Raw genomic sequence first — 15,259 nt, 5'->3', positions numbered from 1 at the left:
GAACTCCCGAGCTCAGGCAATCCGCTCGCCTCGGCCTCCCTAAGTGCTGGGATTACAGGCCTGGCACCAATCCCATCCATGAGGTAGCCACCCTCATGACCTAGTTAGTTCCCAAAGGCCCCACCTCCTAATACCATCACATTGGAGGTTAGGATTTCAACATATGAGTTGTGGGGGTGCCACAAGCATTAAGTCTGTTAGTACCTCTGATTTTTGTGGAGTTATTGGATATTCAAAGGATAGTATCAATGACTCTGCTGAAGAGAGAGCTACTGTGTAGTGAGAAAAGACCAATCTACAGAAGCCAACTATTTTAACGCTTGATTGCATATTCTGTATTAAAATAAAATGTTAGGATATAAACGTTGGACCATGAGTTTAACAGAATTTTTGAGAAAAAAAAAGTCAAACTCTCTGTGAGCCTGGATACTCAGAAAAGCCCAGAAAGTCATTCGGGTGGTGTTGCCTACGCTAGTAAACTCCTAAAGAAGAGGCAGATGGACATTTGGCTGTCCCTGCAGTTTTCAGTTAGAACATTCTGGTCCTTTTCAGCTGGGTCTAACATCAGGCCTATTCTGTTTTTCCACACAAGATGTTTACACATAGTTAAATATAATCTCTGCAGACTTTTATTAACTTTAGACATATAAAACTCCTCCTACATAACCTCCAACCTGTCACAAGCAAGGGTGTGATTCTTGGAGCTCTGGAAGTTTATCATAATAAAAAATTAGAGCTCACCCCTGTAATGCCAGCACTTTGGGAGACTGAGGTGGGGAGATCGCTTAAGGCTGGGAGCCTGAGACCAGCTTGGGCAACATAAGGAGACCCCATCTCTACAAAATTTAAAAATTAGCTGGGCATGGTGACGTATGCCTGTAGTCCCAGCTACTTGGGATGCTCAGTGGAGAGGATCACTTGAGCCCAGGAATTTGAGGTTGCAGTGAGCTGAGATTGCACCACTGCATTCCAGCCTGGGCAACAGAGCAAGACTCTGTCTCCAAAACAAACAAACAAAATGGATAAAAAATTAAAGAGAATTCTTCCACATCGTATGTTGCCCATTACAAAAGATTTCTGTTGATCTCTATCTTCTTCAGGGGAGCATGGCTATTTTCTTTCAATTTATTGCTATGACATGTCAGGAGGTCTTTCTAGCTCAGATTTTTTTCCCTCTCTATTACCAAATAAAGCAATTTGTCTTATTTTGGCTCAGAATAATAATGGTAATTAGGTCATAAGGCATATCGCTGTGGAAGTAAAAATTCGATGGAGTATCTTTGAAGCGTGTTACCAGGATACTTTGGAGTTGGGTTTGTGGAAAACATGAGCTTAAATTAAGGTAAAGGTTTGATCCTCAGCAGTACTGCTTGAACCTGATAACAAAACTGTCACCGAATGCCAGTGCACACAGAGGTCCTTGTTTTGAGTGACTGCGCACAGGAGGAAGGGGAGGAACAATGATCTGAAAACTTTGTGGGGTTCAATCAGCTCAGCAAGTTTCTAGCTAATGGGCAGGGAATCATTTTGATGTGTCCCTTGCAGAGTTGGCTTCTGTTGATCTTCCTCAAGTACTTCCCTATACGTGGGGACATCTACTGAGGGAGGCTGGAATAAAGAAGAAGAAACCCAAGATTAAAAAATAATAAGGGACTCTGCATTCAAACACATCTGAGAGGACTGAAACTCGATTGGGTATGGAATCAACTAGTTATTACTCTAGTTTATGGGAAACCCCCAAACCAAGTTTCTTTATGAGACAGAATAATGTTCTGCCACTCAACTTCCAGTAACGACGGTCATGCAGAAATCACCTTAGAGATTGTCTATGTATGGCCTGTTCTCTTGCCTATGACATTGGCATGCATACTTAGGGATTTTCTAACAATGGGTGTCATGAAACAGAATCATTCATGTAGGCAGTTTGCCATTCTGATGGACTGATGGACTTGCAAATGTTAAGTGGAGTATATTTCACTTTTATAATAATAATAATAGCCACTTACTATATGATGAGCTTTCACCGGTCTAAGAAATTTACCTCATGAGATAGGATAGGTACTATTATTATCTTATACTGTTGAGGAAACCGAAACATAGTAGGGTTAAAGTGGTAAGTTGGAGCAGGCTGATTTGAGAGACCTTGGGCTCTAGCCCAAAGAGTTTTAGATATGGACTTAGAAGACAATTGTAAAAAAAAAAAAAAAAAGGAGAGAGAGAAAGAAAAAGAAAAGCAGGTGTCTTGAAGAGTCTCAAAATGAACACTGCCCAAGGAGTATTTTATTGACTTAATTATTTAGAGAGGGAAAAGGTCTTTAAGAATATGGGTGGTTTACAAATTAGAAGTGTAAGCAGGACAAAAGCTAAATTATTCAGGAATTAGCAGTAATATTTATGATTTGGTAGTCGTTTAATCAGCTGCTAAATGACTATAAGCAGCTGAACTAAATACAGTTTTAGTTATTTAAAATTGAAAGGGTATTGTCTTAAGAGATACACACATCTTTTTTTTTTTTTTTTTTTTTGAAACAGAGTTTTGTCTTGTTGCCCAGGCTGGAGTGCAATGGCGTGATCTTGGCTCACTGCAACCTCTGCCTCTCAGGTTCAAGTGATTCTCCTGCCTCAGCCTACTGAACTGCCTTGGTCTCCTAAAGTGCTGGGATTACAGGCGTGAGCCACCACGCCTGGCCAATACAGACATCTTAATCATTTCAACAGCAAATGAGTGCAGGCTGTTCCTTTTCTCGGGCAAGGCTGTGTGAAAGGAAAGTCTGCCTTCCTGAGTTTTTTATTTTTTTCTTTTTTGTTGGGACAAGGTCTCATTATGTTGCCCAGGCTGGTCTCAAACTCCTGGTCTCAAGCAATCCTCCCACCTCAGCCTCTCAAAGTGTTAGGATTACAGGCATGAGCCACCATACCCGGCCTTTTTTTTGAGATGTTAACACTTAACGTTTCAGGTGGGGGAATGGGCAAGAACCTCTTGCTGTTTGACCCACAGAGAAGAATTATTAGAGTGGCTTCTGTGGGTTGAAAGATCACACTTGCGAGACACTTTGTTCAGAGTTTTACATTCATTGTCCCTAACACTCATAACTCTCCTGTGAAGTAAATATCCTTGTCCCCATTTCATAGATTGGGAAAATGTGTCCTAATCCATACAGCTCCTAAGTGATGTGTTAAAATGTAGGGTTGCCTTAATCCCAAAGATGAAATTGTCAGCTCATATCTGATAGGACAAAAACTCAGAGGGTTTTTTTTTACTAGCAGTGGTACAGATTCGTGCTAGGGCTTATTGGATACCCCCTTGAAGATGCCTGGCTAGAATTAGGGGTGCTGACAACAAAGACTCTTATGGATAACTGTTGTGATTCCTTCAGAGGGTACGGAGATACCGAAAGAATCCACTGGGCCAAGGAGGCAGAAAGCTCTCTTTCGAAGGTTTATCTAAAGATATTAGATTATAATATTCACAGAAATATAGTTAATTTTTTTATTTTTTATTTTTATTTTTCTGTAGAGATAGGGTCTCATTATGTTGCCTAGGCTGGTCTGGAATTCTTGGCCTAAAGCGATCCTCCTGTCTCAGCCTCCGAAAGTGTTGGGATTACAGGTGTGAGCCACCACATCCAGCCAGAAATACATTTTTTAACTGAAAAAAGACCAGCAATTCATGCTCATTTTTGACATATTAGACAAATAGGCAAAACAAGAGAAAATACACAGCTGCTCTCTCACCACCCAGAGATAAACAAAATTAATATTCTATTGTGTATCCTTCCAGACTTTTGTTTTCACACCCACACACACACACTTTTTTTTTTTTTAACTTGACTAAAAAGTAATAATGTAATAATATCAGATTGGAATATTGGGGATCCATTAAAAATTTACAGAATTTTATTCAATTTACTAAGTCCCCATAGTGTTTAATGTTTAGGAACATGTAAACTGGTACAACTAAGTCCCTGATATACAATCCTTTCACAGTAGCCAAAGCCTGAAGACAATAGGTATATTTATTTTGGGAGTAAGCTTACTAGATTATAATATTTTAAGGAATTTTAATATTGATCCACTACAAACACAGTTATTACCCATAAGGCAATTTTTTTTTTTTTTTTTTTTTTGAGATGGAGTCCAGCTCTGTCACCCAGGCTGGAGTGCAGTGGCATGATCTCAGCTCACTGCAAGCTCCGCATAAGGCAATTTAAAAACAAAACAAAGAAAAGGGCTGGGGAGAATGGTTTAAACAAAGATGATTAACAAAAACAGTAAAGCAAAAATGCTTATTTTGTTAGTGAAAGCTGGTCTAATTTAGAGCCTTACTATTTCTGTCTCAGGCCTGACCACTTTATTTTGAATTTTAAGATATAATAATATACTAGTAACAACAACAGCAAATACCATAATAACAGCTACGTTATTATGACAGGAGCCAGGTGAATGGAGCACTTTACATAGATACACTTTATTCTTTTAAAGATACTTATCTTACTTTTATTTTGGAGCAAATCTAAAATAATTACTAAGTGAATTATTAGTGAAATAATTAGTAAGCATAGTGAAATAATTACTGAGCATTCTTCTTTCTCAGGTAAGGAGAAGATAAAATATCACCAGAACAAACTTTAAAAAAAAAAAGCTTGGCATGGTGGCTCATGCCTGTAATCCCAGCATTTTGGCAGGCCAAAGCGGGCAGATTGCTTGAGCTCAGGAATTTGTGACAAGCCTGGGAAACGTGGTGAAACCGTGTCTCTATAAAAAATACAAAAATTAACTGAGCGTAGTGGTGCCCGCCTGTAGCTCCAGATACTTGGGAGGCTGAGGTGAGAGGATTGCTTGAGCCCAGGAGGTTGAGGCTTGAGCCCGGGGGGCTGAGGCTTGAGCCCCGGAGGCTGAGGCTGCAGTGAGCTATGAAGGTAAGAGGTGACAGTGTGCTGGCAGCCCTTGCACCCCTCGCTCGCAGCGCCTACTCGGAGCCCACTCTGGCCGCTCTTGAGGGGCCCTTCAGCTCGCCGCTGCACTGTGGGAGCCCCTCTCTGGGCTGGCCAAGGCCAGAGCTGGCTCTCTGAGCTTGGGGGGAGGTGTGGAGGGAGAGGCACGGGTGGGAACTGCGGCTGCGGGCGGCGCTTGTGGGCCAGCGTGAGTTCTGGGTGGGCGTGGGCTTGGTGGGCCCCGCACTCGGAGCAGCCCGCTGGGGCTGCTGGCCCCGGGCAGTGAGGGGCTTAGCACCTGGGCCAGCAGCTTCAGATGGTGTGCCAGGTCCCCCAGTAGTGCCAGCCCGCCGGTGCTGCGCTTGAATTCTTGCCGGGCCTCAGCTGCCTCCCCACGGGGCAGGGCTTGGGACCTGCAGCCCACCATGCCTGAGCCTCCCTGCTGCCGTGGGCTCCTACGCAGCCCGAGCCTCCCCAACAAGCACCGCCCCCTGCTCCACGGCACCAGGTCCCATCGACCGCCCAAGGGCTGAGGAGTGCAGACACACAGTGCGGGACTGGGCGGCAGCTCCACCTGTGGACCCGGTGCGAGATCCACTAGGTGAAGCCAGCTGGGCTCCTGAGTCTAGTAGGGATTTGGAGAACCTTTATGTCTAGCTAAGAGATTGTGGATGCACCAATCAGCACTCTGTATCTAGCTCAAGGTTTGTGGATGCACCAGTGGGCACTCTATATCTAGCTAATCTGGTGGGGACTTGCAGAATCTTTATGTCTAGCTAAGGGATTGTAAATACACCAGTTAGCACTCTGTGTCTAGCTCAAGGTTTGTAAACACACCAATCAGCACCCTGTGTCTAGCTCAAAGTTTGTAAATGCACCAATCAGTGCTCTCTGTCTAGCTAATCTAGCGGGGACTTGGAGAACTTTTGTGTCTAGCTCAGGGATTGTAAACGCACCAAGCAGCACCCTGTGTCTAGCTCAAGGTTTGTAAATGCACCAATCAGTGCTCTGTGTCTAGCTAATCTAGTGGGGACTTGGAGAATTTTTGCGTCTAGCTCAGGGATTGTAAACGCACCAAGCAGCACCCTGTCAAAACGGACCAATCAGCTTTCTGTAAAACAGACCAATCAGCTCTCTGTAAAATAGACCAATCAGCAGGATGTGGGTGGGGCCAGATAAAGGAATGAAAGCAGCCTGCCTCCCCGCCCCGCCCCGCCAGTCAGCAGTGGCAACTCGGTCGGGTCTGCTTCTACACTGTGGAGGCTTTGTTTTCTTTTGCTCTTTGCAGTAAATCTTGCTGCTGCTCACTCTTTGGGTCCGCAGTGCTTTTGTGAGCTGTAACACTCACCTAGAAGGTCTGCAGCTTCATTCCTGAGCCAGCGAGACCACGAACCCGCCAGGAGGAAGAAACTCGGAACACATCCGAACATCAGAAGGAACAAACTCCCAACACGCCGCCTTTAAGAACTGTAACACTCACCGTGAGGGTCCGCGGCGTCATTCTTGAAGTCGCTGAGACCAAGAACCCACCAATTCTGGACACAAATGCATCATTGCATTCCAGCCTGGGTGACAGAGTGAAACCCTGTCTCAAAAATAAGTAAGTAAATAAAAATAAAAAAGTGCCCCCCACCCCTGCCAAAGACCTTAATTTTGTCAGAGAAGCTATTCGCTATGGTAAAGGAGCCAGTACTTTCAGTGGTGGGTCTGACAACCAGCTGAGCTAATGTTGGCTTCTCCTTACCTTCAACCCAGCTCTGACTCTGTTAAAGGTCAAATTCTGGAAGTGCAGAAAGGATTGGGATTATTTTCCTTTCCTTGTCTATTAATGGTAATGTTTTGGTTTCCACATGCTGCAGCAAACTCAGGAATGGCAATTTTAAGAAGAGAGTGTGTGCCGGTTATGATTGCTTTTCTTTGTTGTCTTTGTTCTTAATCATTTGTTTTTAAATTAGAATCAGGTTGGATGTGGTGGTTCACACCTGTAATCCCATCACTTTGGAAGGCCAAGGTGGGTGGATCATTTGAGGTCAGGAGTTATAGACCAGCCTGACCAACATGGCAAAACCCTGATTCTACTAAAAATACAAAAATTAGGCAGGCGTGGTGGCAGGTCCCTGTAGTCCCAACTACTCGGAAGGCTGAGGGATGAGAATCGCTTGAACCAGGGAGGTGAAGGTTGCAGTGAGCTGAGATCACGCCACTGTACTCCAGCCTGGGCGACAAAGCGAGACTCGGTCTCAAAACCAAACCAAACAAAAAACTAGAATCAGTGTTTTAGTCAGTCACTCTTTCCAACCTTGATAGAACACCAACTTTTTAGGGAGCTCAGAACGAGTATATCTTTTACCTAGGCTTTATTTAGTAAAATAACTTGTTAATAAAACTTGAGATACCATCCCACTATAACAAGAGTGATTGGTAGCAGGGCTAGGGGGAATAGCTATCTTTTGAGAAATTCTCTTTTAAGATATGTATTAGGGGAAATGTTCCTGTCTTTATAAAACACAAACTAATGGAGTTCGTGCTAATTTCCCACTCAGGGAAGCCAAGTGCTGTCTTTTTGTAGCAGCAGGACCTAGCACAGTCTGATTATGGCTCTGCAGGTTGAATAGAATGCTCATTTTTATCTTTCTATGGCTATAAATGGAATCAGTCTTGCAAGGATGATGTACATGGGACCACAATAATCTGGATAAAAGACAACTTTGGTTCTTCTGCATTAAAATTTGGACAGCGCTCTAGATTTTTCTAATACCACCAGGGAAATCTTTTCACCTCTGTAGAACAGAGATAACGGTGTTTAACTAAGGTGGTAATGTTGCCTGTTATGGGGGCCAGCCTCTGTGCTCTGCTGTGAAGGGCTACATAAAGAAAAAGGTTTGTTACATTTGATGGTTTTCCTGTTTGCTTGAGAAACCTGTCACGGTAGAAATAATGGATTGAGGGGAGAACAGGAAGGGTGTTTTCTTTCAGGGAACTTGGCTGAGGAAAACATAACTCATAGCAGAACACTACAAAACACAAAGGTTTCCACTCGCATGTAAACTGTATTTTACTGAGAACCAAATTGTCACAGTCACAATAGCAAGCAAAATGAACTGTCTTTAAGGACAACAAAAAGCTCTCAAGATAATGACTGACAAGTATCATTAATTCGTGATCCCAGTAATAGGCACAATGGCCTAATTCAGGTTGAAAGTGCACACCCTTCAGGAACACCGGCAGCCATTCAGCTTGAAAAGCTGCCTAGCTCAAGAAACTTCAAGACGAAGACATGGGAAAAACAAAATGGCAAAGAAAACAAAAATAAAGACAATCCAGGATTTGCGGAGTCTAATTAAACATCGCACAAGATCATGTTTTTAAAGCACTTGGCACAGAGGTAGCTATAAAGTATAGTTAAATTTATTGCTACTACTGAGAACTGAGGGAAGAAAAAAGGCAGGAAAAAGAAGTCAGAAAGTGATGACAGGTAATCCGGGCAGGCAGGTGTTTAAAGGCTCTGGGAGTGGAGTTGAGGAGAGAATACAGGTCTAAAACTCCAGTTCTGGCTCTGTCTCCATCTTGCGTCGTCGTGGGCACTTGCGTTTACTACCACTTAACAGAGGATCTAACATTCTAGGCACTTGGGATGAAGAAGTTACAGTCTGTGTCTTAAGTATTATTTCACAGGGTTGTTTACCGTGCCTATCTTGATCATCTTACTGGTCACTTTCTGATGTCTTTTTCCTGTTTTTTTTTCTTCTCTCCCATTTTCAGTAGTAGTAGTAATTGTAACTATGATTTAATTGTAGCTTATTTTAGGCCCTGTGGCTACCATCTAAAACTCAGTAGCGTTGAGTTAAATCAGCATTTCTCAAACTTGAGTAATGTATGGCATCCTTTTAAAGGAAAAGAATTATGAGATTCTCCTAGGATTACTCAATTACTTTGGTTATGATGTTACTTAAAAGAAAACCACCACTCCAAAAAGCAGAAACCTCTTTCCTGAGAGTTGTCATTCAACTATACATCTCTCACAGACTTACAAACTGAATATAAACAAAATGAAACTTAATAGCATTAATTGGATATGAAGTGGGATTTTTTTAGATCAAAATAATTGTTGTTCCCCTCATGAATACAGTGTCTTCACCTACTCAATTCTGTCATCGTTTTTCTCTGTTCCAATTACTGGGAAACCAAACTACTACATGCAGTGAGCTTTGGCATAAATGCATTTCATGTGTATTTAAAATTTCCCCTTGTATTTTTAGCCCACCAAGAGTAATATTAATACTATTTGGCATTAAGAAAAACCCAGACTCAAACACTTAATTTGCATGGCAGTATATAGCTTTGAGGTGGCCACATGGATGCTCCAGAATACATTCATACTAATTTTTTAGATTGGTCTGGAAATACGAACACAAAACTTTAAAACGTTTCTTAAAGAATGTGTGACCTTTAGAACACGTCTGATCTCAGTTTAAGGAACACTGAACTTAAGTGATCCTTAAAATTCTACAAACTCTATTTCTTACTTTTTTTTTTTTTTTTTCCTTTGAGACAGAGTCTTGTTTTGTTATCCAGGCTGCAGTGCAGAGCATGATCTTGACTCACTGCAATCTCTGCCTCCTGGGTTCAAGCAATTCTCATACCTCAGCCTCCCAAGAAGCTGGTATTTAAGGCACATGCCACCATGCATGGCTAATTTTGTATTTTTAGTAGAGATGCGGTTTTGCCACGATGGCCAGGCTGGTCTCGAACTCCTGGCCTCAAGCAATCCACCTGCCTTGGCCTGCCAAAGTGCTGGGATTCCAGGCATGAGCTACCATCCCTGGCCTAATTCTTACTCTTAAAAAAAGTCTTAGCCAGGCATGGTGGTGCATGCCTATAATCCCAGCTACTTGGGAGGCTGAAGCAGGAGAATTGCTGAAACCCGGGAGATGGAGGCTGCAGTGAGTCAAGATTGTGCTGCAGCACTCCTGGATGACAGAGCAAGACTCCATCTCAAAAAAAAAAAAAAAAAATTCTGTTGGCCAGGTACGGTGGCTCATGCCTATAATCCCAGCACTTTGGGAGGCCAAGGCAGGTGGATTACTTGAGCCCAGGAGTTCAAGACCAGCCTGGGCAACATGGCGAAACCCTGTCTCTACAAAAACCGCAAACGTTAGCCAGGTTTGGTGGTGAGTGCTTATAGTCCTAGCTACTGGGGAGACTGAGGTGGGAGGATAGCTTGAGTCTGGGAGGTTGAGGCTGCAGTGAGCCATTATGGCGCCACTGCACTCCAGCCTGGGTGACAGAGTGAGATCCTGTATGGAAAAAAAAAAAAAGTCTGTCCTTGATGATAACTTACACATAGTAGGTACTCAGTTTAATATTGGTTTAAATTGATTACACTTTGGTATATAAAATTATCCGATCCAGTCTTTCTTAAAAGGCAGAGATTTTTATCTGCATAATTTTCCTGGTACAGTTCTTGTAAGTGCCACATAAAAATAGACTTATTAAATTCAGCAAATTTGTTGAAATATGCCTTTGTAGCAAACAGTGTAGATTAATCACTAGAGAATAACAATGTGCTGGAAAGGTTATGTCTTTACTCTGTTCTAAGAGAAATTATTGCACCTGCAGGCCCTTGTAGCCTAAATAGCCATGCTTTATATCATTTGCTAGTCTTGTACTCTTCTCTTTATGGGCCACAGCTGACAAGACCAGGAATGGACACCTATCCAACATAGGGTCTGCTGAGCAACCCGCAACCTCTGCGGTCTGTTTAAAAAATATGAGCTGGGCCAAATAGACTCTCTTGGCACTTTGAAACAAGAAATATGGAAGGCTTGAAGGTTTTACTGGTTAAAGGTGGGAGCTGCAGCTAAAAGTTCAGGAGCTAGCAGCAAGGATGGGAAGCCTGTGGCTGCAAGCTGAAGGAGGGAGAGCAGTGAAGATCAGACGGTGGTGGCATGGAAAGCAGCAGCTCTGTGGGGGTAGTGGAATCACATTAATGGCAGAGCACAATGACAAGGATCTGCCCCTAGAGTCACCTCACATTCTGAACCATCTCCAGCTCCAGTCTTTATGGGGTTCTACCCCATTTCTTGGACTGCCTTGGGCAAATAGCTAACTTCTCTATGTCTCAGTTTCCTCAACTGTAAAATGGGGATGATAATAGACTCTACCTCATAGGGTTGGTGTGAAGATTAAATGAAGAAAGGATTTAGAACCAGGCTTGGCACATACATAATGAATACTCAATAAATGTTAACTCTAATCATAATCATTCCTTCCATGATATGTTTTATACTACGCTACAGAAAATTCAATTGTGTTTGAACTAGATAGAATGAGACTGTTTCTTATAGAGAAACCTCATTAAAACAAGCAGGTGAAGCTGGGCGTGGCAGCTCACGCCTGTAATTCCAGCACTTCGGGAGGCCAAGGTGGAAGGATCACTTGCATCCAAGAGTTTGAGACCCCAGCCTGGGCAACGTCTCATCTCTACAAAAGATAAAAAAAATTAGCCAGGTGTAGTGGTGTGTACCTGTAGTCTCAGCTCCACAGGAGGCTGAGGAGGGGGGATCGCTTGAATCTGGGAGGTCAAGGCTGTAGTGAATTCTGACTGCATCACTGCGCTCAGCCTGGGTGACAGACTGAAACCCTATCTCAAAAAACCAACATAACCAAGCAGATATTGTTGATTTCCTTTTGAGTTTCCTTGGAACTTCATCTGTATTGTATGGGACCTCTGAAAATTGCCGAATGTCTTAGTCAGTTTGAGCTGTTTTAACATATTACCATAGACTGGATGGCTTGTCTTAAACAACGCAAATTTATCTCTCACAGTTCTGGAGGCTGGGAAGTCAGATCAGGCATGGTTGGGTTCTGGTTAGGGCCCTTTTCTGGGTGGCGGGCTGCCGTCTTCTTGCTGTATCCTCATGGAGGAGAGGAGGGGAGGGGAGAGGAGAGTAGAGTAGGGGAGAGGAACGAAGCTCTCTCATCTCTCATTGACTCTCCTTATGGGATACTAATTCCATCATGAGGGCTCCACCCTTATAAGCTAATTATTCCAAAAGCCCCTGATATGGTTTGGCTCTGTGTCCCCACCCAAATCTCATCTCGAATTGTTATCCCCACATGTCAGGGGAGGGACTGGGTGAGAGGTGATTGGATCGTGGGGATGATTTCTCCCATGCTGTTCTCATGATAATGAGTTCTCAAGAGAGCTGATGGTTTTAAAGTGTGCCACTTCCTTGTTCTTGCTTACATTCCCTCCTGATGCTTTGTGAAGAAGGTGCCTGCTTCCCCGTTGCCTTCTGCCATGATTGTAAGTTTCCTGAGACCTCCTAGCCATGCTTCCTGTTAAGCCTGCAGAACTCTGAGCCAATTAAACCTCTTTCCTTTATAATTACCCAGTCTCAGGTAGTGCTTTATAGCAGCGTGAGAATGGACCAATACAGGCCCCATCTTCAAATACTGTCACATTGGAGATTAGGGTTTTAACATATGAATTTGTGGGAGGACAAACATCCAGTTCATAACAACCATCTAGTGCTGGATTAATAGAGCTCTTATTTTTGGTAAACTTATTTTGAGCCTTTGATAAAATAAGATAGTGATTTGCTATAATGGCTCAAATTTAAGGAAAGGTCATCATTGAGTATGTTATATTAAATGCAGGAGCTAGTGATTGTTAGACATTTTTAAGACAAAGACAAAGAATAATAGAGTCGGCTAAGTCCCGAGAACTTCAGGTTCGGAGCCTCAGGTCCCTCAGGCAAGGATGAAGTGCAAACAGGGGAAGGGGGAGTGGAGAGTGGAGAGGAATGCAGAAGGAACCAAAGAACAGCAAAGGAGTGGGGAACGAATTATTCCTGTTCCACAAAATAAATGATTTTTCTTTTGCCATTTTATGTTTCAGTCTCTTTCTTTCCAAGTTTCCAATTAGGTCAATAGGGAAATAATTCTCCTTACCTCTGAGACTTGTTCCTGAATTAACAATGGAAACCAGAGAGAATGCAAGGCCAATACCTAACACCCAGTGGGTGTCAGCTAATGTTTGCTTGACTGAATTGAGCATTAAAACTTATTTTAAAGATGACTTTGTTAGAAATATTTATTCCATAAAACACATAATCTCTCTATAGCACCATAAAATCCAGAGGAAACCAACACAGGCCTGGTGAAGGAAAGAAGAAATGTAATTGCCTTAATGTCTTGCTTTTAGAAGCATTTACTCATCTACTAATTCATGAAGACTCTTCCGCTGTTTATGGAGACCCAAGAAGATTCAACTGTACCATAACAAAAGTGTTAACTTACAGCTGATGGACCTCATGAACACTATTTTTACTGGGGATTAAACATTTCACAAGGCATAAGCTTCAATGAGAACAGAGAAGAGCCAGAGCTGGGTGGCCTTGAGCTCTGCCTTTGCCCATAGCTGGCTTAGTGATGGGGCAGGTGCTTCAGAACCCCACAGGCTTTGGTTTCTTTATCTGCAAAATGAGCACATTGAACTTCTGTAAATGGTCTTCAAGATGCCTTCCTGGCCAGGTGCGGTGGCTCACGCCTATAATCCTAGCACTTTGGGAGGCTGAGGTGGGTGGATCACGAGGTCAGGGGTTCAAGACCAGCCTGACCAACATGGTGAAACCCTGTCTCTACTAAAAATACAAAAAAATTAGCTGGGCGTGGTGGCTGGCTCCTGTAATCTCAGCTACTCAGGAAGCTGAGGCAGGAGAATTGCTTGAACCTGGGAGGCGGAGGTTGCAGTGAGCTGAGATCGTGCCACTGCACTCCAGCCTGGGCAACAGAGCAAGACTCTGTCTCCAAAAAAAAAAAAAAATACCTTCCTGCTCTAACACTCAGTTGAACTATGCTCAGGTCCAGATTTTAGATTGGGAAAATGTGAAACAAGCAGAAACAGCAAAGCTTAGAAAAGAAGACACCAAATTACAGTGGGGAGGCCAGAGATTTAACTGGTGCCTGCGGTTGCAAGCCTATGAGATGACAGCCCCTGCCCTCAATAGTTCTCACTTCCTGGTGTTTGTACCCTTGTGCAGTCCTCCCACATTGAGTAGGCTGACCTGTGTATACCTGTCTATACATTAGGATCTTACAGAAATGGCTGGGTGTGACTTCTGAGGCTAGGTCATGAGAGATATCGTGGCTTTCACCTTACTTCCTGTTCACTCTTTCTGCGGGAATCCAGCCATCATGTCATGAGGATCCTTAAAGATGTGGAAAGTCCACATGGGGAGGAGCTGATGCCTCCTAAGAACACCAGCACACTCTTGAGAGGACCATCTTGGAAGCAGATTTCTCCAGCCCCAGTCAAGCCTTCAGATAAATGTGGCTCCAGTCAATGTCTTGATTGACACTTCATTAGAAACCCAACCCAGAACCTGCCCACTAAGTCACTCCTGAATTCCTGACCCACAAGAACTCTGTGAGATAGTAAATGCTTGTTTTTATTTTAAACCACTAAGTTCTGGGGTGATTTGTTACATAGTATTACATAGCCATTATGCTGTCTGTAAGAAAAATATAGTTGTTCTTGTTGAGTGTTCATATAACATGCATTGGTTATTTCACCTTCCTTGTTTTTATTTATTTATTTATTTATTTATTTATTTATTTTTTGAGATGGAGTTTTGCTCTTGTTGCCCAGGCTAAAGTGCAATGGTGTGATCTCGGCTCACTGTCACTTCTGCCTCCCCAGTTCAAGTGATTTTCCTGCCTCAGCCTCCTGAGTAGCTGGGATTACAGGTGCCCACCACCATGACTGACTAATTTTTGTATTTTTAGTAGAGATGGGGTTTTACCATGTTGGCCAGGCTGGTCTTGAACTTCTGATCTCAGGTGATCCACCTGCCTCAGCCTCCCAAAGTGCTGGGATTACAAGCGTGAGCCACTGCCCCAGCCTCACCTTCCTTCTTTAATTATTCATTCATCTGAAAATTTATTGAGAACTTACTCTGAGCACAGGTGATAGAAATTCAGTAATAAACTTTCCTACCTTCAAGAAGCTTATAATCTGGGAAGCTAGGGGTTGGGTGGGTGGTAGTCAACTATAAATGCCTAACAGATGCCCCTTGTATTCTTGCTTTAACATCGCATTTTCTGTTTCTGCCAGTGTTTTGAGTACATAAACTTTGGCTGTGACTTCAGTGGTTGAAGAGAATGCTCATCAGTTACTGCCACATTATTGTTTTTAGTTTTAATAAGAGTGATCAATACCATCAGCTCCCCCTTTAAATGCTAATGAATGCTTTAACACAGCAGATGCAGACATACAGTACACTGCAGATTAAAATTAGGCACAAAATTAAATTGCTTAC

This window comes from Pongo pygmaeus, chromosome 11, assembly GCF_028885625.2.
Source record: "Pongo pygmaeus isolate AG05252 chromosome 11, NHGRI_mPonPyg2-v2.0_pri, whole genome shotgun sequence".
Lineage (NCBI taxonomy): Eukaryota > Metazoa > Chordata > Mammalia > Primates > Hominidae > Pongo > Pongo pygmaeus.
Note: the sequence above shows the minus strand (reverse complement) of the source record.